Genomic DNA, 24,786 nt, shown 5'->3' with positions numbered 1-24,786 from the left:
GATAAAAAAAAAGAAATTATAAAGAAAAGATATTTTTTATAAAAAAAAATTATAAATATTTTTTTATAAATAAAATTATTCAATTTCTTAAAATTATTAAAAAAAATAAAAAAATAAAATAAAAATTAGATTATGGAAGGTAAGAGCAGTAGAATATGTATAATATGTAAAATTGTGTCAATCAGTTAAAAAATTACAAAAAATAAGATCATGTGATGTAATAGAAGTAGAATATGTATATGTAAAATTGTGTTAATCAATTAAAAAATATATAAATATAAACAATTATAAAAAAGATATTATAAAGAAAAAATATTTTTATAAAAAATAAAGAAAAATTATGAATAATTTTTTATTAAAAAAATATGTGAAAATTATAAATATTTTTATTAGAACTAAAATTATTACATTTATTAAAATTATTAAAAAATATATAACAAATAAAGTAAAAATTAGATTATGTGAGGTAAGAGAAGTAGAATATTTATAATATGTAAAATTGAGTCAATCAGTTAAAAAAATTACAAAAAAATGTATATAAAAAATACATTATAAAGAAAAAAAATATAAAAAAAAAAAATAAAGAAAAATTATGAATATTTTTTTTATAAAAAATATAATAAAAAATCAGATCATGTCAGGTAAAAGAAGTAGAATATGTTAATGTAAAATTGTGTCACTCAGTTAAAAAATATGAATTAAAAAAAATGTAAAAAATAATAATGAATAAAAAAATAAATAAATAATAAAATAAAAAAGGGGAAAATAAATAAGACTGAATTCTCTAATATCACCCATATGGTATATGGGTCTCCAATGTCATCTTCAGGTGGTGGTGAAGCAAAGCGACCCCTTTTATGAGGATTAAGTGAGGCTTGAGTTATTTGAGGTGCTTGGGAGTCTTGAATATCTTGGGTCTGTGAGAGGGATGTTGAATTCATTCATTGTTTGGGACCATCCATTGTTGTGGAAGATGTTGACAGGCAGAGATCTCTAAGTGTAGAAAGAAGATCATTTGTTGATTTACATATATATGAAGTTCCTTCATAAGTAAAGCCAGGGGAGAAAGGAAATCCCATTTATTTGGTGATATTTAAGGACTTGCAAATGTGCTTTCATTTCTTTGCATTTAAAGAGAGTTAATTGAGATAAGTCTTGTAAGAATTGACATTTATGGCCATGGAAAATTAAAGAGTATTTGTTTCTTGCAGCTGCCATTATTTGTTCTTTTTTGCGAAAACAATGCATTTTTTATAATTATATCTCTAGGGGGCCATCTTTTTTACATGCAGTTAAAGCTCTGTGTATTCCATCTGTTTCCAATCTTTCTAATGGGATGGAAATAGTTCTTGAAAAAGTGTTGTAATAGTTGATTGTACATCCTCTATTTCTTCAGGAATGTCACATAAAAATGCATACTATAATGCAAGGTGGTAGAATTCGGGTTAAACTCAAAATATATTAAAGCTAAGGAAAATTGAAACAGTTAAAAGAACTTGAGGTCATTCTAATATTTGAATAAAAGTCTTATAATAGCACAAGTATAGAAAGCATGCCATTAAATCCTCACACAAAGGGGTAAAAAAAATCAGATCATGTGAGGTAACTGAAGTATAGTATGTCTAATATGTAAAATTGTGTCAATAAGTTAAAAAAACATAAATAAAAAATGTATTTAAAAAAAGAGAAAATTATAAAGAATATTTTCTTTTTTATAAAAAATAAATAAAAATGATAAATATTTTTTTTTTTATAAAAATGTATTTAAAAAATTATAAAAAACAAAAAACAAATGAGATCATATGAGGTAAAAGAAGTAGAATATGTATAATATGTAAAATTGTGTCAATCAGTTAAAAAAATTATAAATTAAAAATTAAAAAAAATATAAAGAAAAAATATTTTTTATCAAAAAATAAATAAAAATTATAATTTTTATGAAAGAAAAAAAAATATATAAAAAAAATCTGATCATGGTGAGGTAAAAGATATATAATATGTATATGTAAAACTGTGTCAATCAGTTAAAGAAATTATACAGAATTTTTTTATATAAAAAAAGAAATAAAAAAATGTTTTTTATATAAAAAATTAAGAAAAATTATAAATATTTATTTCATAAAAAAATATAAAAACTTTTTTTATTAAAAAAATTATAAAGAAAAAATATTTTTTATAAAAAAAAATTATAAATATTTTTCTTTATAAAAAAATATGAAAATTATAAAAAATCAGATCATGAGGTAAAAGAAGTAGAATATGTATAATATGTAAAATTGTGTGAATTTGTTAAAAAAATTACAAAAAAAATCACATCATGTGAGGTAATAGATGTAGAATATGTATATGTAAATTTGTGCCAATCAGTTAAAAAAAATATAAATTAAAAAAAATATAAAAAAAGAAATTATGAAGAGAAAATATTTTTTATAAAAAAATACAAATTATAAATAATTTTTTAATAAAAAAAATGTAAAAATTATAAATATTTTTTATTATAAGTAAAATTATTAAATTTATTAAAATTATAAAAAAATAAATAACAAATTAAATAAAAATAAGATCATGTGAGGGTAAAAAAAGTAGAATATGTATAATATGTAAAATTGTGTCAATCAGTTAAAATAAAAAAATTAAAAATTAGCTCATATGAGGTAAAAGAATTAGAATATAAATATGTAAAATTGTGTCAATCAGTAAAAAAAATATAAATAATTATAAATTAAAAATTAAAATAAAATAAATTATAACAAAAAAAATATTTTTTTATGAAAAATAAATGAAAAATATAATTTAAAAAAAATGTAAATCAAATCTATAAAAAAATCAGATCATGTGAGGTAAAAGAAGTATAATATGTATAAGTAAAATTTTGTCAATCAGTTAAAAAATTATACAGAATTTTTTTTATATAAAAAAAGAAATTATAAAGAAAAAAATATTTTTATAGTAAAAATAAAGAAAAATTATAAATATTTTTTTTCATAAAAAAATATAAAAACATTTTTTTTATAAAAAAATGTAAAGAAAAAATATTTTTTATATAAAAAAAATTATAAATATTTTTCTTTATAAAAAATATAAAAATTATAAAAAATCACATAATGTGAGGTAATAGAAGTAGAATATGTATATGTAAAATTGTGTAAATCAGTTTACAAAAATTATAAATAAAAATAAATTATAAAAAAAAGAAATTATAAAGAAAAGATATTTTGTATAAAAAAATTATAATTTTTTTTTTATAAATAAAATTATTAAATTTCTTCAAATTATTTAAAAAATAAAAATTAGATTATAGAAGGTAAGAGCAGTAGAATATGTATAATATGTAAAATTGTGTCAATCAAATAAAAAATTACAAAAAATCAGATCATGTGATGTAATAGAAGTAGAATATGTATATGTAAAATTGTGTTAATCAATTAAAAAATATATAAATAAAAAAAATTATAAAAAAAGATATTATAAAGAAAAAACATTTTTATAAAAAATAAAGAAAAATTATGAATAATTTTTATATAAAAATATGTTAAAATTATAAATATTTTTATTATAACTAACATTATTAAATTTATTAAAATTATTAAAAAATATATAACAAATAAAGTAAAAATTAGATTATTTGAGGTAAGAGAAGTAGAATATTTATAATATGTAAAATTGAGTCAATCAGTTAAAAAAAATACAAAAAAAAATTATATAAAAAATACATTATAAAGAAAAAAAAATAAAAAAAAAAATAAAGAAAAATTATAAATATTTTTTTATAAAAAATATATAAAAAAATCAGATCATGTCAATTAAAATAAGTAGAAAATGTTAATGTAAAATTGTGTCACTCAGTTAAAAAATATGAATTAAAAAAATTAAAAAAATAATAATGAATAAAAAAAATAAATAAATAATAAAATAAAAAAGGGGAAAATAAATAAGACTGAATTCTCTAATATCACCCATATGGTATATGGGTCTCCAATGTCATCTTCAGGTGGTGGTGAAGCAAAGCGACCCCTTTTATGAGGATTAAGTGAGGCTTGAGTTATTTGAGGTGCTTGGGAGTCTTGAATATCTTGGGTCTGTGAGAGGGATGTTGAATTCATTCATTGTTTGGGACCATCCATTGTTGTGGAAGATGTTGACAGGCAGAGATCTCTAAGTGTAGAAAGAAGATCATTTGTTGATTTACATATATATGAAGTTCCTTCATAAGTAAAGAAAGGGGAGAAAGGAAATCCCATTTATTTGGTGATATTTAAGGACTTGCAAATGTGCTTTCTTTTCTTTGCATTTAAAGAGAGTTAATTGAGACTAGAAAAGGTACAATTTCTGGGGAAATTGTGAAAGTGTTCTTGCCTCTACAACTGGAGTGGGCGGAGTAACTGGGTGGGGTGGAGTGGCTTGAGTAACTGTGAAAAGTGTTAAAAAGCTTAATATTTTAAAAAGTATAAATAGTAGTAAAAAAGTTCCATCATTCGCTGAAAGAGCTGAACATTTTTTTCAAAAGTAATTTTTTTTTTCAAAAATGAATTTTTTTTCTTCAAAAATGATTTTTTTTTTCAAAAGTAATTTTTTTTCAAAGGTAATTTTTTTTTTCAAAGGTAATTTTTTTTTTTCAAAAATAATTTTTTTTTCGAAATTATTATTTTTTTTAAAGTAATTTTTTTTTCAAAAATAATTTTTTTTTTTCAAAAATATTTTTTTTTTCAAATATATTTTTTTTTCAAAAATAATTTTTTTTTTAAAAGTAATTTTTTTTTCAAAAATATTTTTTTTTTTCAAAAATATTTTTTTTTTCAAAAATATTTTTTTTTTTCAAAAATGATTTTTTTTTTCAAAAATTATTTTTTTACTTTTTTCAAAAATTATTTTTTTTTTTCAAAAATATTTTTTTTTTTACATGGGGCGGTCATAATGTTTTGGCTGATCATGGGGTGGTCATAATGTTTTGGCTGATCATGGGGTTGTCAGCTTTTGTCACTTCCCACTCTAGTTTTGAACATTTCGCCATTCATTCCTATGGGACCAATTTCGCCGCAAAAACGTCATTTCGTGGACCATTCGGCGAAATGTTCCACAAAGTAATAACACACCAATCGGGAACAATCCGCTCGTTTCGGTATATTACTTGTCTCTGTAGTGTAAAAACTGTGGGAGGAGTCTACAAGCATTATCAAGTCTAGCAGATGAAGTCACATGCATTTGGGGTGTCTCAGCATCTTGTGTTTACAACCACTGTTTCCTAGCAACGCTCATGCCCTGTTTATGCTTCCCAAATACTGCTTCATCAAAACTGCCCCATCAGAATTACCCCATCAAAACTGCCCCATCATATTCCTCTATTATAAATCAGTACATGGTGTGTCTGTCCCCTCCCCCGGGCTCTGTAATCAGCTGAGATGCTCCAGCCACCTTCCCCCCTGTGTATAACAGAAGCTTTGGTAACCATGGCAACAAAACAAACACTAACAGTACACTCTGATTAATGGCTAAAATTTCCTGAAATGACCTCTAAACAAATGGCCGTATTTTAAAAACTATACATCCTACAGCGAAGATCTTTATATTGTGAGAATCACAAGACCCAGACCTAGATTTTGATGTATAGTATGTCTCTGAAATATTAAAAATGAAGGCACAGTCGCAGTTTAGAAATTGCCCTTCAAATTTGGAGGGGGCTAGAGTGTAGTTTCAATGAATGTCAATGGACGGCGTGAGTTGCAAACAAATGGTCATATTGTGAAAACTATCAGGACTATGGCTTAGCCGTGGACATGTTTAGTGGCAGCAGGGATAGCTGAACGTTTTGATATAAGATTTGTGTAGGTGGGCTTGAAAATGAGGGAGTGGCGGCAGTTTAGAAATCATGTTCTGATTTTCCAGCTTTTGTCATCTCCCACTCTAGTTTCCCCATTCATTCCTATGGGACCAATTTCGCCGCAAAAACGACGATATTTCGTGAACCATTCGGCGAAACATTCCGCAAAGTAATAGCACACCATTCGGGAACAATCCGCACGTTTCGGTATATTACTTGTCTATGTAGTGTAAAAACTGTGGGAGGAGTTAGGGTGGTAAATTTGGCTATAATAATAAGAATAATATATATGTGAGATAACAGTAAGTGGTCTTGCTATGCAAGAACACTTAATAAGTCTTGTAAGAATTGGCATTTATGGCCATGGAAAATTAAAGAGTATTTGTTTCTTGCAGCTGCCATTATTTGTTCTTTTTTGCAAAAACAATGCATTTTTTATAATTATATCTCTAGGGGGCCATCTTTTTTACGTGCAGTTAAAGCTCTGTGTATTCCATCTGTTTCCAATCTTTCTAATGGGATGGAAATAGTTCTTGAAAAAGTGTTGTAATAGTTGATTGTACATCCTCTATTTCTTCAGGAATGTCACGTAAAAATGCATACTATAATGCAAGGTGGTAGAATTCAGGTTAAACTCAAAATATATTAAAGCTAAGGAAAATTGAAACAGTTAAAAGAACTTGAGGTAATTCTAATATTTGAATAAAAGTCTTATAATAGCAATAGTATAGAAAGCATGCCATTAAATCCTCACACAAAGGGGTAAAAAAATCAGATCTTGTGAGGTAACTGAAGTATAGTATGTCTAATATGTAAAATTGTGTCAATAAGTTAAAAAAACATGTATTTAAAAAAAGAGAAAATTATAAAGAATATTTTCTTTTTTACAAAAAATAAATAAAAATGATAAATATTTTTTTTATAAAAATGTATTTAAAAAATTATAAAAAACAAAAAACAAATGAGATCATATGAGGTAAAAGAAGTAGAATATGTATAATATGTAAAATTGTGTCAATCAGTTAAAAAAATTATAAATTAAAAATTAAAAAAAATATAAAGAAAAAATATTTTTTATCAAAAAAATAAATAAAAATTATAATTTTTTATGAAAGAAAAAAAATATATAAAAAAAACTGATCATGTGAGGTAAAAGATTTATAATATGTATATGTAAAACTGTGTCAATCAGTTAAAGAAATTATACAGAATTTTTTTATATAAAAAAAGAAATAAAAAAAATGTTTTTTATATAAAAAATAAAGAAAAATTATAAATACTTTTTTCATAAAAACCTATAAAAACTTTTTTTATTAAAAAAATTATAAAGAAAAAATATTTTTTATAAAAAAAAAATTATAAATATTTTTCTTTATAAAAAAAATATGAAAATTATAAAAAATTAGATCATGAGGTAAAAGAAGTAGAATATGTATAATATGTAAAATTGTATGAATTTGTTAAAAAAAATTACAAAAAAATCACATCATGTGAGGTAATAGAAGTAAAATATGTATATGTAAAATTGTGCCAATCAGTTAAAAAAATATAAATTAAAAAAAATATAAAAAAAGAAATTATAATGAGAAAATATTTTTTATAAAAAAAAAATACAAATTATAAATAATTTTTTTATAAAAAAATGTAAAAATTATAAATATTTTTTATTATAAGTAAAATTATTAAATTTATTAAAATTATAAAAAAATATATAACAAATTAAATAAAAATAAGATCATGTGAGGGTAAAAGAAGTAGAATATGTATAATATGTAAAATTGTGTTAATCAGTTTAAATAAAAAAATTAAAAATGAGCTCATATGAGGTAAAAGAATTAGAATATAAATATGTAAAATTGTGTCAATTAGTAAAAAAAATTATAAATAATTATAAATTAAAAATTAAAATAAAATAAATTATAACGAAAAAAATATTTTTTTTATGAAAAATAAATAAAAAATATAATTTAAAAAAAATGTAAATCAAATTTATAAAAAAATCAGATCATGTGAGGTAAAAGAAGTATAATATGTATAAGTAAAATTTTGTCAATCAGTTAAAAAATTGTACAGAATTTTTTTATATAAAAAAAAGAAATTATAAAGAAAAAAATATTTTTTATAGTAAAAATAAAGAAAAATTATAAATATTTTTTTCATAAAAAAATATAAAAACTTTTTTTATAAAAAAATATAAAGAAAAAATATTTTTTATATAAAAAAAAAATTAAAAATATTTTTCTTTATAAAAAATATAAAAATTATAAAAAATCACATCATGTGAAGTAATAGAAGTAGAATATGTATATGTAAAATTGTGTAAATCAGTTTAAAAAATTATAAATAAAAAAATGATAAAAAAAGAAATTATAAAGAAAAGATATTTTTTATAAAAAAAAATTATAAATTTTTTTTTATAAATAAAATTATTCAATTTCTTAAAATTATAAAAAAAAAAATAAAAAATAAAATAAAAATTAGATTATGGAAGGTAAGAGCAGTAGAATATGTATAATATGTAAAATTGTGTCAAACAGTTAAAAAATTACAAAAAATCAGATCATGTGATGTAATAGAAGTAGAATATGTATATGTAAAATTGTGTTAATCAATTAAAAAAATATAAATAAAAAAAATTATAAAAAAAAGATATTATAAAGAAAAAACATTTTTATAAAAAATAAAGAAAAATTATGAATAATTTTTTATTAAAAAATATGTGAAAATTATAAATATTTTTATTAGAACTAAAATTATTAAATTTTTTAAATTATTAAAAAATATATAACAAATAAAGTAAAAATTAGATTATGTGAGGTAAGAGAAGTAGAATATTTATAATATGTAAAATTGAGTCAATCAGTTAAAAAAATTACAAAAAAAAATTATATAAAAAATACATTATAAAGAAAAAAAATAAAAAAAAAAATAAAGAAAAATTATAATTTTTTTTATAAAAAATATATAAAAAAATCAGATCATGTCAAGTAAAATAAGTAGAAAATGTTAATGTAAAATTGTGTCACTCAGTTAAAAAATATGAATAAAAAAAATAAAAAAATAATAATGAATAAAAAAAAAAAAATAATAAAATAAAAAAGGGGAAAATAAATAAAACAGAATTCTTGAATATCACCCATATGGTATATGGGTCTCCAATGTCATCTTCAGGTGGTGGTGAAGCAAAGTAACCCATTTTATGAGGACTAAGTGAGGCTTGATTTATTTGAGGTGCTTGGGAGTCTTGCATATCTTGGGTCTGTGAGAGGGATGTTGAATTCATTCATTGTTTGGGACCATCCATTGTTGTGGAAGATGTTGACAGGCAGAGATCTCTAAGTGTAGAAAGAAGATCATTTGTTGATTTACATATATATGAAGTTCCTTCATAATTAAAGCCAGGGGAGAAAGGAAATCCCATTATTTGGTGATATTTAAGGACTTGCAAATGTGCTTTCATTTCTTTGCATTTAAAGAGAGTTAATTGAGATAAGTCTTGTAAGAATTGGCATTTATGGCCATGGAAAATTAAAGAGTATTTGTTTCTTGCAGCTGCCATTATTTGTTCTTTTTTGCGAAAACAATGCATTTTTATAATTATATCTCTAGGGGGCCATCTTTTTTATGTGCAGTTAAAGCTCTGTGTATTCCATCTGTTTCCAATCTTTCTAATGGGATGGAAATAGTTCTTGCAAAAGTGTTGTAATAGTTGATTGTACATCCTCTATTTCTTCAGGAATGTCACATAAAAATGCATACTATAATGCAAGGTGGTAGAATTCAGGTTAAACTCAAAATATATTAAAGCTAAGGAAAATTGAAACAGTTAAAAGAACTTGAGGTAATTCTAATATTTGAATAAAAGTCTTATAATAGCAATAGTATAGAAAGCATGCCATTAAATCCTCACACAAAGGGGTAAAAAAATCAGATCTTGTGAGGTAACAGAAGTATAGTATGTCTAATATGTAAAATTGTGTCAATAAGTTAAAAAAACATAAATAAAAAATGTATTTAAAAAAAGAGAAAATTATAAAGAATATTTTCTTTTTTATAAAAAAATAAATAAAAATGATACATTTTTTTTTATAAAAATGTATTTAAAAAATTATAAAAAACAAAAAACAAATGAGATCATATGAGGTAAAAGAAGTAGAATATGTATAATATGTAAAATTGTGTCAATCAGTTAAAAAAAATTATAAATTAAAAATTAAAAAAATATAAAGAAAAAATATTTTTTATCAAAAAAATAAATAAAAATTATAATTTTTTATGAAAGAAAAAAAATATATAAAAAAAACTGATCATGTGAGGTAAAAGATGTATAATATGTATATGTAAAACTGTGTCAATCAGTTAAAGAAATTATACAGAATTTTTTTATATAAAAAAAGAAATTTAAAAAAAAAATGTTTTTTATATAAAAAATAAAGAAAAATTATAAATATTTTTTTCATAAAAAAATATAAAAACTTTTTTTATTAAAAAAATTATAAAGAAAAAATATTTTTTATAAAAAAAAAATTATAAATATTTTTCTTTATAAAAAAATATGAAAATTATAAAAAATCAGATCATGAGGTAAAAGAAGTAGAATATGTATATGTAAAATTGTGCCAATCAGTTAAAAAAAATATAAATTTAAAAAAATATAAAAAAAGAAATTATAAAGAGAAAATATTTTTTATAAAAAAATACAAATTATAAATAATTTTTTTATAAAAAAATGTAAAAATTATACATATTTTTTATTATAAGTAAAATTATTAAATTTATTAAAATTATAAAAAAAATATAACAAATTAAATAAAAATAAGATCATGTGAGGGTAAAAGAAGTAGAATATGTATAATATATAAAATTGTGTCAATCAGTTAAAATAAAAAAAATTAAAATTAGCTCATATGAGGTAAAAGAATTAGAATATAAATATGTAAAATTGTGTCAAAAAATATAAATAATTATAAATTAAAAATTAAAATAAAATAAATTATAACGAAAAAAAATATTTTTTTTATGAAAAATGAATAAAAAATATAATTTAAAAAAATGTAAATCAAATTTATAAAAAAATCAGATTATGTGAGGTAAAAGAAGTATAATATGTATAAGTAAAATTTTGTCAATCAGTTAAAAAAAATTATACAGAATTTTTTTTATATTAAAAAAAGAAATTATAAAGAAAAAATATTTTTATAGTAAAAATAAAGAAAAAATATAAAAACTTTTTTTTATAAAAAAATATAAAGAAAAAATATTTTTTATAAAAAAAATTATAAATATTTTTCTTTATAAAAAATATAAAAATTATCAAAAATCAGATGTGTGAGGTAAAAAAAGTAGAATATGTATAATATGTAAAATTGTGTGAATCCATTAAAAAAATTACAAAAAAATCAGGGTGGGGGAGGAGGAACTGACCAGGATGGACGTGCAGTGAGTTCGCTCCACTAGCCCAGGCAATCAGCTGTTGCATGTCTTTAATGATTCCATAGAACTCCCCAGTCCTCAAATACAGCACACTGCTGAACAAACAATTCTCCAAGCCAGCTGCCTGTCTTTTTGCCCTTTCCTGCTCTCAAGCCCTGGTGTTAGGCTATTGGATCCACGGACAATCGAGGATGAGGTGTTGCGGAAGGAGGAAGCGGTGAGAATGAGCGGCTAGATCCGAGTCTCACCGTGAAAGCACAAGCTAAACCGAGTCCCGCCGAGTCCTTCCGATTCGAGCTCCACCGCGTTCATTCAACCGCTCGGAGAGAGGGATCCCACAGGCCGGGTGGAGGGAGAGTCTGCGTGTGCACAAAGTTCTCTTCTATTTTTTTTTGAGAGAGGAAGGAAGGAGTGGAGACAGAAGAAAAAGGAAAGAAAGAGGAGGAAAAGAAAAGGGAAAAACTAATCCCCACGGAGTGCAGAGGTAACAGTGTTACTGATATAACCCTGGATGATTTTTTCTCAAGAGTCTCCATAACAGCAGTGGGGAATAGTGTTATTCCAGATATATACAAGGTACTCTACTAGAGACTATAAGAAGTCAGATAAGGCAAGGTAAAAAGTGCCTTTTATTTATTAATATCTGATCTGATCTGATGAACATTACCTGATTTGGTTCTGTTAAATGAGGTAAAGGAATATTACATTTGTTGAAACGAACTCTAACAGAGACAGTGTACATAGTGAAATAAGGGCGGTAAAATTTGGGTACAAGTGAGAGCTTTACTCCCTTATAGCTGTATACCTTAAATATAGCATGCCTCCTAAAAGCACGCATTCCCAGAAAACAAAAAGGGGATCATTGGGGGGTCAGCTAAATATCCCCCTAAACCCGCATCAGCACAAAAGTCAGATATTAAAGGTTTTTTTTCAACAACCACAGGATCAACAAAATAGCTCTATTCTAACTGAGCTAAATTTCTCATCTCCAGCTGGAGAAGTAGAGCATGGAACAAGTATTAGCCCTAGTGAGCACACACAGCATCTTATGATGGATATGGAGGGAGCAGAAGGAGGCCCCATGTGGAATTTACAGACATATATAAAAGCTCTACCAACCAGGGAAGATATGGATAAATACATACACAGATTAGAATCCTCTTATAAATCTGAAATACAAACGTTGAAAACATCTCTGACTGATACGCAAAATAAGATCATGGACATGGACACTAAAATTGTAAATCTGGATCAAAAAATGATTTTATTAGAAGAGAAAAAGATAGAACACGATCGATACTTGAGCTACATAATAAATATCACGGACAACCACGAAAATAGAAGTAGACGAAACAATATAAGAGTCAGAGGACTTCCTGAGACTGTGAATGTAGAGAACCTTAGGAAAACTCTCCAAAATATATTTAATTCATTGCTGGAGCGTCCAGGGGAGACAGAAATAGAGATCGACAGAGTCCACAGAATCCAAGGCCCTAAAGTCAATGATTCAGGAAAACCTAGAGATGTGATTTGTAGAATACATTTTTTCAGGTTAAGGAAAAAATTATGATAGCGGCACGGCGGCACCGGGATTTTGAATATGAGGGTGCACAGATTATATTTTTGCAGGACCTGTCAAAATACACGCTAATAAGAAGAAAAGCAATGAAACCATTGTTGGATGTGTTGCGGGAAAGGGAAATCCTATTTAGATGGGGTTTTCCTTTCCAGGTCATTGTTCATCAAGGCGGCCGAAGGGTTATTTTTCGGGACATTAATGATCTCCCTGAATTTTCTAGACTTCTGCAATTACCCCTGATTCATTTGCCGGACTGGCCACATTCATATCAGGGATTGGATTGGAGACAATATAGAGGAAGATAGAAAGCTTTAGTGGTGGATGGGAGGGGGGTCCTTGTTGTTGTTTTTTTTTTTTTTCCCACTTAAGGTATTGGAATACGTTTTGGTGTATACTGGGGCAGGGTTTAAGTGAAGAAAAATGAAAATGTTGTTTTTTTTTTTTTTTTTGCTTTTTATTTGTTAGTTAGTATTATGATTGATATGGACTATATGTTATAAGTCAAAATATGTTTCTGATAATTTCTTAGAGTAAAATTGTACATTATTTTATTAGGTTGGGTTGGTGAGGATCTTTTTTTTTTGAGTATTGTGGATTTAGAAGATAAGACGGTTTTATTCATGTCCAATATTGAGAGAATTAAGGCACATTAACTTACTAGGGTAGGGTGGTGGGTGGGGTATCTAAATTTTTTTTTTTTTTTGCAAATGATTGAGATGGATTATTTGTTATAAGTTAAAATATGTTCCTGATAGTTTTTTAGAGTTTTTTAAATGCACATTATCTTTATCATGTTTGGTCGGTGGGGTTTTTTTTTTTTGAGTATTGTGGATTCAGAAGATAAGACGGTTTTATTCATGTTCAATATTGAGAGAATTAAGGCACATTAACTTACTAGGGTAGGGTGGTGGGTGGGGTATCTATTTTTTTTTTTTGCAAATGATTGAGATGGATTATTTGTTATAAGTCAAAATATGTTCCTGATAGTTTTTCAGAGTTTTTTAAATGCACATTATCTTTATCATGTTTGGTCGTTGGGGTTTTTTTTTTTTTTTTGGGCGTGGGGGTCGGGAGATTCCCCCCCTTTTTTTTTCCTCTCTTCTCACTAAAGGTATTTGTACATGGTTTGATGTATATGGCAGAAGGGGTTAAGGCAAGAAAAATGAAAATGGTGTTCCTATATGTGCACTATTTTGTGTATCACTTTAGATAGCTGATGCGGTTGAGGGTTTTTTAACTCACTGGGTGGGATAGGGGGACCATTTTGGGGTTCATGTTTTTTCTACACTGGACAGTAGATATGGCTGACTGTCCTCAAGTTTACACTTTACTGGGTGGGACAGGGTTTTTTTTTAGGGTTTTCATTAGGGGTGCAACGGATCAAAAATCTCACGGATCGGATCGATCCTCGGATCAGAGTCACGGATCGGATCGATCCTCGGATCAGCATAAAAAAAAAAAAAACAAAAAAAAACAAAAAAAAAAAACCACACAAATCTTGTTACACCCACCGGAGTTTTAGATTTAAAAGCCATTTTCAACACAAAACCGAGCTTATATGCATAAATACAGTATTTGTGCATATAAGCTCAGTTTTGTGTTGAAAATGGCTTTTAAATTTAAAACTCCGGTGGGTGTAACAAGATGTCCGCTTGCCCCCTTCTCACTCTATCATTATTGTACTGTGCAGGAGTGTGGGGTGTAGCAAGATGGCGGCGACGAAATGTCACTTCCTGTCGAGACAGCGGCCACTTCCGGGTGTACCAAGATGGCCGCCGGCTCCGGAGCTAGGCCGAAGCCGGGGCCTTTCCTATGGCTGAGGCCCGAAAAGTGCTCCGCGGATCGCGGGTGTGCCGATCCGCGGAGGGTGATCCGTACGGATCACGGATCGGCAACGATCCGTTGCACCCCTAGTTTTCATGTTTTTCTTTTATGTTTGCTAATATTCCACTATAACTCACTAGGCACCAGTGATGCACAAGGTTTGACTGGTATTTGGCGTGGGGAGGGCGTGGGGGTTGGGGGATTTTTTCCCTTTTTTTTTTTTTCACTTAAGGTATTCGTACAAGGCTTGATATATATTGGGGTAGGGGTTATGGCAAGAAAAATGAAAATGTTGTTCCTATATGTGCACTATTTTGTATATCACACTAGATAGTTGATCCGGTTGAGGTTCTTTAACTTACTGGGTGGGATAGGGGGACTATTTTGGGGGTTCATGTTTTTTTTTTTTTTTTTTCCCTCTCCCACTAAATTTTGTAATGAATACAGAATTTATTTATTAATCTATTTTTTTTATATAATTTTTTTTTTTTTTAATCTTTTTTCTGTAAGGATATATGGGCTATAACTGTTTATATAATATGCCTGATTAGAGGAGTTTTTTTAACTGATACGGTGGGGCATTTTTTTTTTTTGGAATAATAAAAATATAGCCTGGGCTAGGCACGTTCAATCCTGGGGAGGATATCCTTTTATTCCCCAATCTAGGGAACTTACTTGGTAAGGTTAGACTTGAAGGAGTCGAATAGATAGTGAGTAGATTGTGTGGCTGGGTTGATTGGGGTGAGTGGTAACAGATTTGTGGCTTTTTTTTTTTTTCTCTCTCCTTTTCCGTATGGACTCAATTAAAATATGCTCTTATAATGTTAGAGGTTTCAATTCAGTGGCAAAGAGGGCGCAGGTTCTGTACTCTTTCCACAGACAAAAAGTAAATGTGATTTTTTTTCAAGAGACCCATTTTCGGGCGGACCATATACTCAAGTTGCAAAGGGGATATTATAACGATTGGTATCATGACTCCTTCGCATATTCAAAATCGAGAGGAGCCTCTATAGCGATACATAAGTCATTACCACATCAGGTTTTGGAAGAATGGAGAAATAGAGATGGTAGGGCAATATTTCTTAAGCTCCTAATATTTGGCAAGAAATATACATTTATTAATGTATATTTACCTAACCAGGGACAATCTAAAGTAGGAGCACAATTGATCACAGATCTTATGGAAAAAGTGGAAGGGATTACGATAATTGGGGGAGACCTTAATTTTATATTGGATAATGATAGGGATACTTCAGCAACATTAATAATGCAGAAGGCTAAGGATAAAGTCAAATTTAGGGAAGTAATGGCTAAGCATCATCTGGTTGATATATGGAGGGCGCTCCATCCCCTGGAAAGGGACTATACGTTCCACTCCAAGGTTCATGGTACTTATCACAGAATCAATTTCTTTCTGATGAATCAGCTGGGAGTAGCTGTGACTTCCTCCTCTGAAATTGGCAGTGCCATATGGTCAGATCATGCACCGATATTTCTAGCATTAGATATTTCCAGGGAGAGGAGCTCAAGAGGTACCTGGAAATTGAATGATAATTTGCTATTTGATGAGGTATGCATTTCAGAAATAAAGAGGGCAATAATAAACTTTTCTAAAGATCATATAAGCGATACTACCTCCCTTTTGATCCAATGGGAAGCGTTGAAATGCGTAGTTCGGGGCCTATTCATAAAGCATGGGGCTAGACTAAAAAAGGCAAAAAGGAATAGAACGACCCACCTCCTGAAGGAGATATCTAAACTGGAAACTCAGCATAAGCAAAATCCTCTTGGAGAAATATTATTAGAATTAACAGAAAAGAAAACGGAACTGCAAAATCTACTTAATGAGCAGACATTACAAATTAGGGATAAAAATCGTACGTTATTTTACCAACATGGCAATAAACTGGGTAAATTACTGGCAAGAGCTTTACGTCAGCGAATTAACGCCTCATCCATTGTTAAAATCAAAGCAGATAATGATGAAATGATATATGATCCAAAAGGTATCTTGAAAGCATTCCATACTTTTTATAATAATCTATATAATTTACCAAACCAATTAGCAAATACAGATCCGGTAAGATATCAAGAAAATATACATCAATATATCAAAGACACAGTATTACCATCACTAGCAACAACAGATATAGAACAGTTAGAACAAGAGTTTTCAGAGATAGAAATACAAAAAGTAATAGATTCATTAATGATAGGAAAAAGCCCAGGCCCGGATGGTTTTACCCCACGGTTTTACAAAACATTTAAAGACGTCTTAATCCCTATTATTAAAAGAACATTTAACTCTGTATCTACCTCTCAACCGTTTGTCCCGCATAGCCTACAGGCATATATCTCACTCATACCTAAACCAGAAAAGGATCCCTCTTTCTGTGGTAATTATAGGCCAATATCCTTGACTAATATTGATATTAGATTGTATTCAAAGATTATCGCTAACAGACTTACCCCAATAATACCGGCACATATACATCTAAACCAGGTGGGATTTATAAAGGGGCGAGAGGCGAGAGATAATACGCTTAAAACATTGACACTGGTGGAATATGCCCGGAGATGCTCCATCCCATCCTGCCTGTTGGCAGTGGATGCCGAAAAAGCATTTGACAGGGTGGGATGGAGCTTTCTCAGGGAGACATTAAAGCAGTGGGGGTATGGTCCCCTACTGCAGGATAAAATAATGGCCCTTTATCATAATCCAATGGCCAGAATATGGGCAAATGGGGAGTTATCGGATACAGTAAATATCACCAATGGAACTCATCAAGGATGTCCATTGTCCCCAATTTTATTTGTATTAGTTATGGATCACCTTTTAATAGAAGAATAATGATATTAAAGGCATCAAGGTAGGGCAGATTGACTATAAAATGTCAGTATATGCAGATGACTTGTTATTGTACATCACAAATCCGGTAGTGACAATACCAAATCTAATAGCAGAATTAAAAAGATTTGGAGATTTGAGTAATTTTAAGGTGAATTATAATAAATTTGAGGCCTTAAATATTTCTCTGTCTAACTCTTTGGTTGAGCTCCTAAAAAAAACTTTTCATTTAAATGGCAGGAGGAGGCAATTAAATACCTCGGAATTTTTATCCCTAGAGAGATGAATAAGATACAGGAACTTAACTATCTTCCACTAATACGTAAAATAACAAAGACACTACAACTTTATGGTAGAGGGACCTTTTCCTGGATGGGAAGGATAAACATTGTAAAAATGGATATACTGCCTAAAATCATTTATATACTCCAAACGATACCTATATATCCCTTAAGAACCATAATGAATCAAATCCGTAAGGCTATAGGAAGTTTCATTTGGGCAAAAAAGAGCGCCAGAATAAATAGGAAAACATTATATAGACTAAAAAGGGATGGTGGACTGGCTCTCCCAGACGTTTCGTTGTACCTCAGATCAATATTTATAACCAGGATTGTGGATTGGTTCCATAATATGGACAACAAACAATGGGTGAAACTGGAGGAAGAAGTCACAGACATAAAACTGAAATCATTACCTTGGATTAAGAGGGAATATAGACCCTGGGAAGGGGATATGCCCTCCTTGGTCGTATCAACCTTGAAAGTGTGGGACGATTTGATAAAAAGGGGGATAGGATCTACATTGAGAGGTCCAATGACCCCCCTCTTTAGCAACCCGGAATTCCCACTTGCTTTTAAAGCCAAGACCTTCCTAAAGTGGCAAAGGAGGAATGATATGAGGATAGTGGAAATAATGGAAGAAAATAAACTCCCCCCATTGGAGGCCCTTGGTACCGAATATAGAAAGAAATGGTTTCAGCATGGACAACTCCAGCAATACATTTCATCTAATGAATAGACCATTGTTAGGGTTAGAAAAAATACTGTTATGCCCCGTACACACGGTCGGATTTTCCGATGGACAATGTCCGATTGGAGCGTGTTGTCGGAAATTCCGACCGTGTGTGGGCGCCATCGGACATTTTCCATTGGATTTTCCGACACACAAAGTTGGACAGCAGGAGATAAAATTTTCCGACAACAAAATCCGATCGCGTCAATTCCGACCGTGTGTGGCCTGTTCCGACGCACAAAGTGCCACGCATGCTCAGAAGAAATTCCGACACGGGACAGCTCGTTCTGGTAAACTTAGTGTTCGCAATGGATACAGCACTTTCATCACGCTGCAATGTAAAAAATGGTTTAATACAGCGCACTCTCTTCTTCTTTATAATGTGACAAGAATGAAGTAGTTTTGCTGCTCATATTCACATACACTTCTCACAAAGTTTTATTTGTGTTTTTTTTAGTGGGATTCCCTGAATATATTGTTATTAGTTGTCACATCTGACAGTTTTATATTTTTTATATTTTTTTTTTTATTTTAAGCCTTTTTTTTCTTTAATGTTTGGATTTTTTCCAAGGCTGATCTTTGTTCAATGTTATTTTTATTTTTATTCCAGAATATTTTTGTGTGTGTTTTGTGTGTCAAGTTACCCCAACACCATTGATATCTTTTATTATTTAATCTCAAGGAGATTGTTTGTTGTTGGTGACCCTTGTTCATTTCACATTGTATATTAGAAATGTACCTGAATCCTCACAAACCAACTGTCAATTTTGAAGTAAAACACATAGGAGAGTATAATTCAAAACAAAAATCCTTTATTAAGGGATCAGAACCAAAGAGGAAGGCAACACTGGATCAACAGCTGAAATTAGTGAAGCCTGGGACCCCCACGGCAGACATCAATTCTTAAACATCAAAATTGGTGGCCTGAGGAGTCCATATGTAAGGGAGGGCAGTCTGGTCTGGGATTCACAGAGACTCGGATAGCAGCAGATGACATCTGTGTCCGCAGGCTGTGGTACCACAAGAGGCTGCATCTTTTGGCCGACCAGACTGGATCCAGGGCAATCACTCTCTGGTCTTCCTTTCACACTTCCTTCTGGGCTGTGGCTGTGCAGTTGGAGATGTGGCAGGAGGAGGAGTAGGACCTGGAGGAGGAGTAGGACCTGCAGGAGGAGGAGGAGGACCATCCCAAAGCTGTGTGTGAGGTGTAATTTGGCCCCTCATATCTTTCGCCAGAGCCTCAGATATGAGGGCCTCACACATGGCTTTTTGGCCCTCCTCCATCCTCTGCATTTTATATGCTATGAATGCAGCAATGTTCTCCTGCCTGGTGTGTGGTGCTCCCAGGACCTCTGTAGCCCTACAAAAGAATCTGATAGCCGCCTCCTCTAGGGTACTCCTCCTACTGCCACTTTCTGTTTCCAGGGGGGATGGAGGGACCTGCAGATCAGCCAGCCGGCTCGGCCCGGCCACCTCCTGGCTGAGACTTCCCTGTGTATGAAAAAGGGACATAGTTGTAATGTTTTGCATCATCAATCACAATCCTTAATTAGTACTCCCAACTAACATATAGTTCACATCATTGATTGGACAAGCAGAAATATTTAGAGGAATGCTATACCTGGCTCAATCTGGGCTCCTCCACATGTGGCCTGGAAGGCCCAGGTTGGGCGTCAGAAGCCTCAGCCGGGGGGAAGGAAGCATGGAAGGAAGACTGGAGAGGGATGGCCTGGGTTCAGTCTGGCCTGCCAGAAAGTGCAGCCTGTCGTAGTACAACATCCTGGGGACATAGATGTCACCTGCTGCTCCGGATCTCTGCGAATCAAGGACTTTATTTCGCTCCCTCAGATATGTGCTCCTCATGCCACCAATGAAAATCTTTAAAAAAGTGATGTCTGCCGTGGGGATCACCTGCTTCACAATTTCACACAATTGCTCCAGTGCTGCCTTCCTCTTTGCTTGGTTCTAGTAATGGGAGTGTTTAATCTCCCACAGACAGGGCAGCTCCCTTAGCATCTCTATGAAGACTGAAATGAAGTCCTTATCTTTCAGTACCATATCCATGTTCACTGCAAGACACAACACAAGACAAAGTCTAATATCACACAAAATTCTCCTAATCTTGTTACAATATAGGCCTCAATCTAGAAGCAGTATAGGCCCAAGTTTGTCTCTTACCTTCGTTCTTACGATCGCCGCGTCCAATGGTCCTTCCTCCGCTCACAGATCAAACGTAATACGCACGCGTGTTACGCTTTATATACACTGCGCATGCGTGTAACTCCACCCGCCCCTGACGTTCTTTCTAGTGTATTCCCCGCCCCTTTTCTTTCGGCGCAGTGGGGGAAGAGCATGATGGCGGACATACAGCAGGTGCGGGCTAATTGTAGCAACGAGGAGGAGGAGGAGGAAAGGGCGGATCCAGGCACCTCCCGATCCAGAAGGAGACATTTTAAGGCCACAAATATGTCGTTTGGGGAGATGTTGGAGATGGTCGACATCATGAGGAAGTCCGACTATGATGGAAAATATGGGCCTTACCCCAACCCGAACATCCGAAAGGCCAAAATCATGGCGAAATTGGTCAGGAGTCTAGAGTGGAATTTCGGGGTATGAAGGTCTAAAGATCAGCTCAGGAAGCGGTGGTCAGACCTGAAGTTGAGAGAGCCAGAGCAGTACCTAAAGATCCGGAGAGTGCTGCAAAAAAGTAAGTAGTTGTGCTGTGTTCCTATTCTTTCTGTCTTTATTACGTTCGTTCTGCTCCATATGCTTTTATTAGTTGTAATGTTTCAAAAGGTCAACTTTAATGTTCATGGGCACATTATTCGTTTGTATCAAACATTTTTCTTTCGGCCTCTAGAACACCATTGTTTAGGCCATATGCATTTTCACACATTTTTGGGGGCCTACTTGGATGCCAAATATTTGTTTGTGGAGATGGGTTTGTTACTAGAATGAAATGCAAACTAGATTGTGTGTAAGGAGAGGACACTGAGCAGCTGCTTTCACATCTGGACACTGGAGCACTATTGTGGGACACAAGAACACCATTTTTATTAGGGGGGCCATACAGGTGCTCCAGTGTATACTATGGGGGGGTTACATCTGTGAAGCTTGTACCAAACAGGTAAAGTATTGCAGCTTGACAAAGGGCAATAAAAAATATACATCTTGGAACTCTGCTAAAATAGACAATTGTACCCCACTTCCGAGCAATGTTTCCTATTTCTATAGTTCTGCCATCAAATATCTGTGTTCTAAGTATACCATTTTTGTTTTACATAGGGAATAAAAGACTCGGAGGACACCCCTCATCCCAGGAGACCAGAGACCCCCCCTCTGGAAGAAGGGGAAATATCCCCAACCCAAGAAGCTGAGCAGGAGGAAGAAGAAGATGTGGTGGAGATTGGCACCACAACAGGTGAGTGTCTGCGACCACAGACTCAGGTAAAAGAGATGGCTGGTGGCAGATTTTTGAGACCTTTTTTTTTGTTCTTTATCTCTTTTTAGGTGATCGTGATCCAGAACGCTTTACATCTGAAAGTGCCCAGATACTGATCGGGGAGATCATGGGGTGTAATCTCCAATTGCAAAACATCCAGCAACAAATCAGTGATGTTATTAAAAAAAATAATAACATCATTGATGTTTTGGGGCGAATTTAAACCCCACAAAATCACCTGTTTTATCGTACCAAAATTTTTTAAATGTTTAGAAAAGCCAAATTTGGAGGATGCACATAGTGTGCCAGCATGTGCTATCTGCCATCACGGGATATCAATGGACACGTTTTGGGGGTGCAACCCCTTCCTCAATTATAAAGTAGCGTTGAGGATGGGCTTGCTCCCCCCAAACTCATCCCTTGATCCCCCCTGATGGCAGATAGCACATGTTGACATTTGTAAATTGGTGTGCATCTTCCAAATTTGGCTTTTCCAGGGGTGATTTCCCCCCATCTGAACGCTATATCAAACCCAGTTCCTAAATACTGATGTCTGATATAGCCTTCAGGTTTTACCTAATGTGAACTTTGTAAGTTCAAGTTTTTTGGCTTTCTTGTTGGTTTTACACAGGCCTGTTTTATCTGAAATGGATATTTCGATTTTTGATAATGCTACTGCAAACATTGTTATACAACAAACATGTTGGTTTGTTTTAAAAACCTTTGGGAAATGCACATGTGATTGTGCACGTATAAAAAAGTGCCTTACTCAAGAATGTGTGGATTATTGTCTCAACACTACAACACTTTTGGGGTGATGTAATTGCTGTTTTATGCAAAAATGGGGGTTATTTCCTAAGGGCAAATCCTCTTTGCACTACAAGTGCAGGTTCAGTGCAGCTGCAAGTGTACTTGTAGTGAAATGTGTTTTTGCATTTAGGAAGTACCAGCCAACAGTGTTTTTTATAAGGTTACCCGATCACGACATTTTCTGCACTCAACACATTTCTGTCAGGGTCAGCTAAAACAAACACAAGCAGTAAATGTCCACCAAGAATTTCTTTTGGTTGTTTTTTATTTGAAAAAGGTGTCACAGATTGTCTGGCATATTGATAGCCCCCCTACCCGCAAAGAACTCCAGGTAGCGTAACCGGACATCACGGGCATTCAGGGAGGGCAAGCCAGGACGGCCACTTTCAAGCGCCATCAGTGTTGATGGATTAGGGATTCCGGCCTCAGGCCCAACTGAGCCAGCATAGTTGGCTGAATGTTTTCTTAAAAAATTATGGAGAACACAGCAGGCAAGTATTATATGGTTCAGTTTATACTCCGCCATATGGATGGGTGTCAGAAATAATCGGAACCGGCTGGCCAGGATTCCAAATGTGTTCTCCACCACTCTTCGGGCTCTGGCCAGCCAGTAATTAAAAACCCTCTGTTCCGGGGTGAGGGTCCTCATCGGGAATGGCCGCATCAGGTGGTCCCCCAGCGCAAATGCTTCATCAGCAACAAACACAAATGGGAGACCTTCAACATTGTCCAAGGCAAGTCCAAGCTGCCATTCTGGAAATGCCTGTAGAACTCCGTCTGGGCGATCACTCCACCATCGGACATCCGGCCATTCTTCCCCACGTCCACATACAAGAACTCGTAATTAGCCGACACCACCGCCAACATCACTATACTATTAAACCCCTTGTAATTATAATAGTACGACCCCGAGTTGGGTGGTGGGACGATGTGGATGTGTTTCCCATCAATTGCCCCTCCGCAGTTAGGAAAGTCCCACCGCTGGGCAAAGTGGGAGGCCACAGTCTGCCATTCCTGTGGCGTTGAAGGAAACTGTTGAGGAAAAAAAAATAAACCTTACTATTTTTTCACAGAAACATGGCAAGCAGATTAGACACAAACATTATGGGGCAACCTTCAGATAGCATTTACTAAGGGGAATTTAACAAGGCCAAAGTATAAGGTACACCTATCATATTCCCCCTCCCCCCTCTCATGGGCCATTTCTAACATTATAGGGGGGAACTCTTGGACAGGTAACCCTCTTCACTTCATTGAGAGATGAATGCCTAAATACAGGGTATTACTTGGAACAGCCCCTCCTTAGTTACACTATTGGCAGACCACTGGACAGGTAAGAAGTGTCTGAATACAAAGATATAAATACACACTGTACACATTTGAGGACATTTGAACATTCTGCTATTACCTATCAAGATAATAATAGGATACAAAAACTTTAAACAGTACCATTGGAAAGTATACAGGCAGGCCTTTGCACTACATGCTTTGGGGAATTCATCCCTAAATCTGACCAGTAAAGAGGTGGGTATAGTGTGTATGGGTTTGGCAAAGTCAGCAGATAGATGATTGAGGATAGATAGAGAATTGGGATCAGCTGACTTAGCAGTTGGGGGAGGGTTTAAAAAATTTTGGGGACACCACAAAAAAAAGCCTCTGGCACTTTGCCTGAATTTAAATCAAAAATAACATTTCCAAACATTTTAGGGGGTGTTTGGGGTAAAGCACTACTATGGAGCTGATAAAATACATTGTTAAGTGACTACATGAGGTGAATATAGGCCAGGAGACACCATGCTGGGGAGGTTATTGAAGGGCAAATATGTATGAAGGACATAAAATAATAATTACCTAAAAATCCAGCATGCATGAGAACAAAGGGGACATTCACAGCATATTACAATCATGGTAATTAGGGAATGAGGGAAGAAATACAATATATTATCAAACATTAAATACAATAAAATGGGATATAAAAGGATAAAAATCTTACCTTCATATACTCCTTCTGCAGGACC

Source organism: Aquarana catesbeiana, linkage group LG12 (assembly GCF_042186555.1).
Source record: "Aquarana catesbeiana isolate 2022-GZ linkage group LG12, ASM4218655v1, whole genome shotgun sequence".
Classification (NCBI taxonomy): Eukaryota; Metazoa; Chordata; class Amphibia; order Anura; family Ranidae; genus Aquarana; species Aquarana catesbeiana.
The sequence above is the reverse complement of the archived record's forward strand: the minus strand, read 5'-3'. Positions refer to the sequence as shown.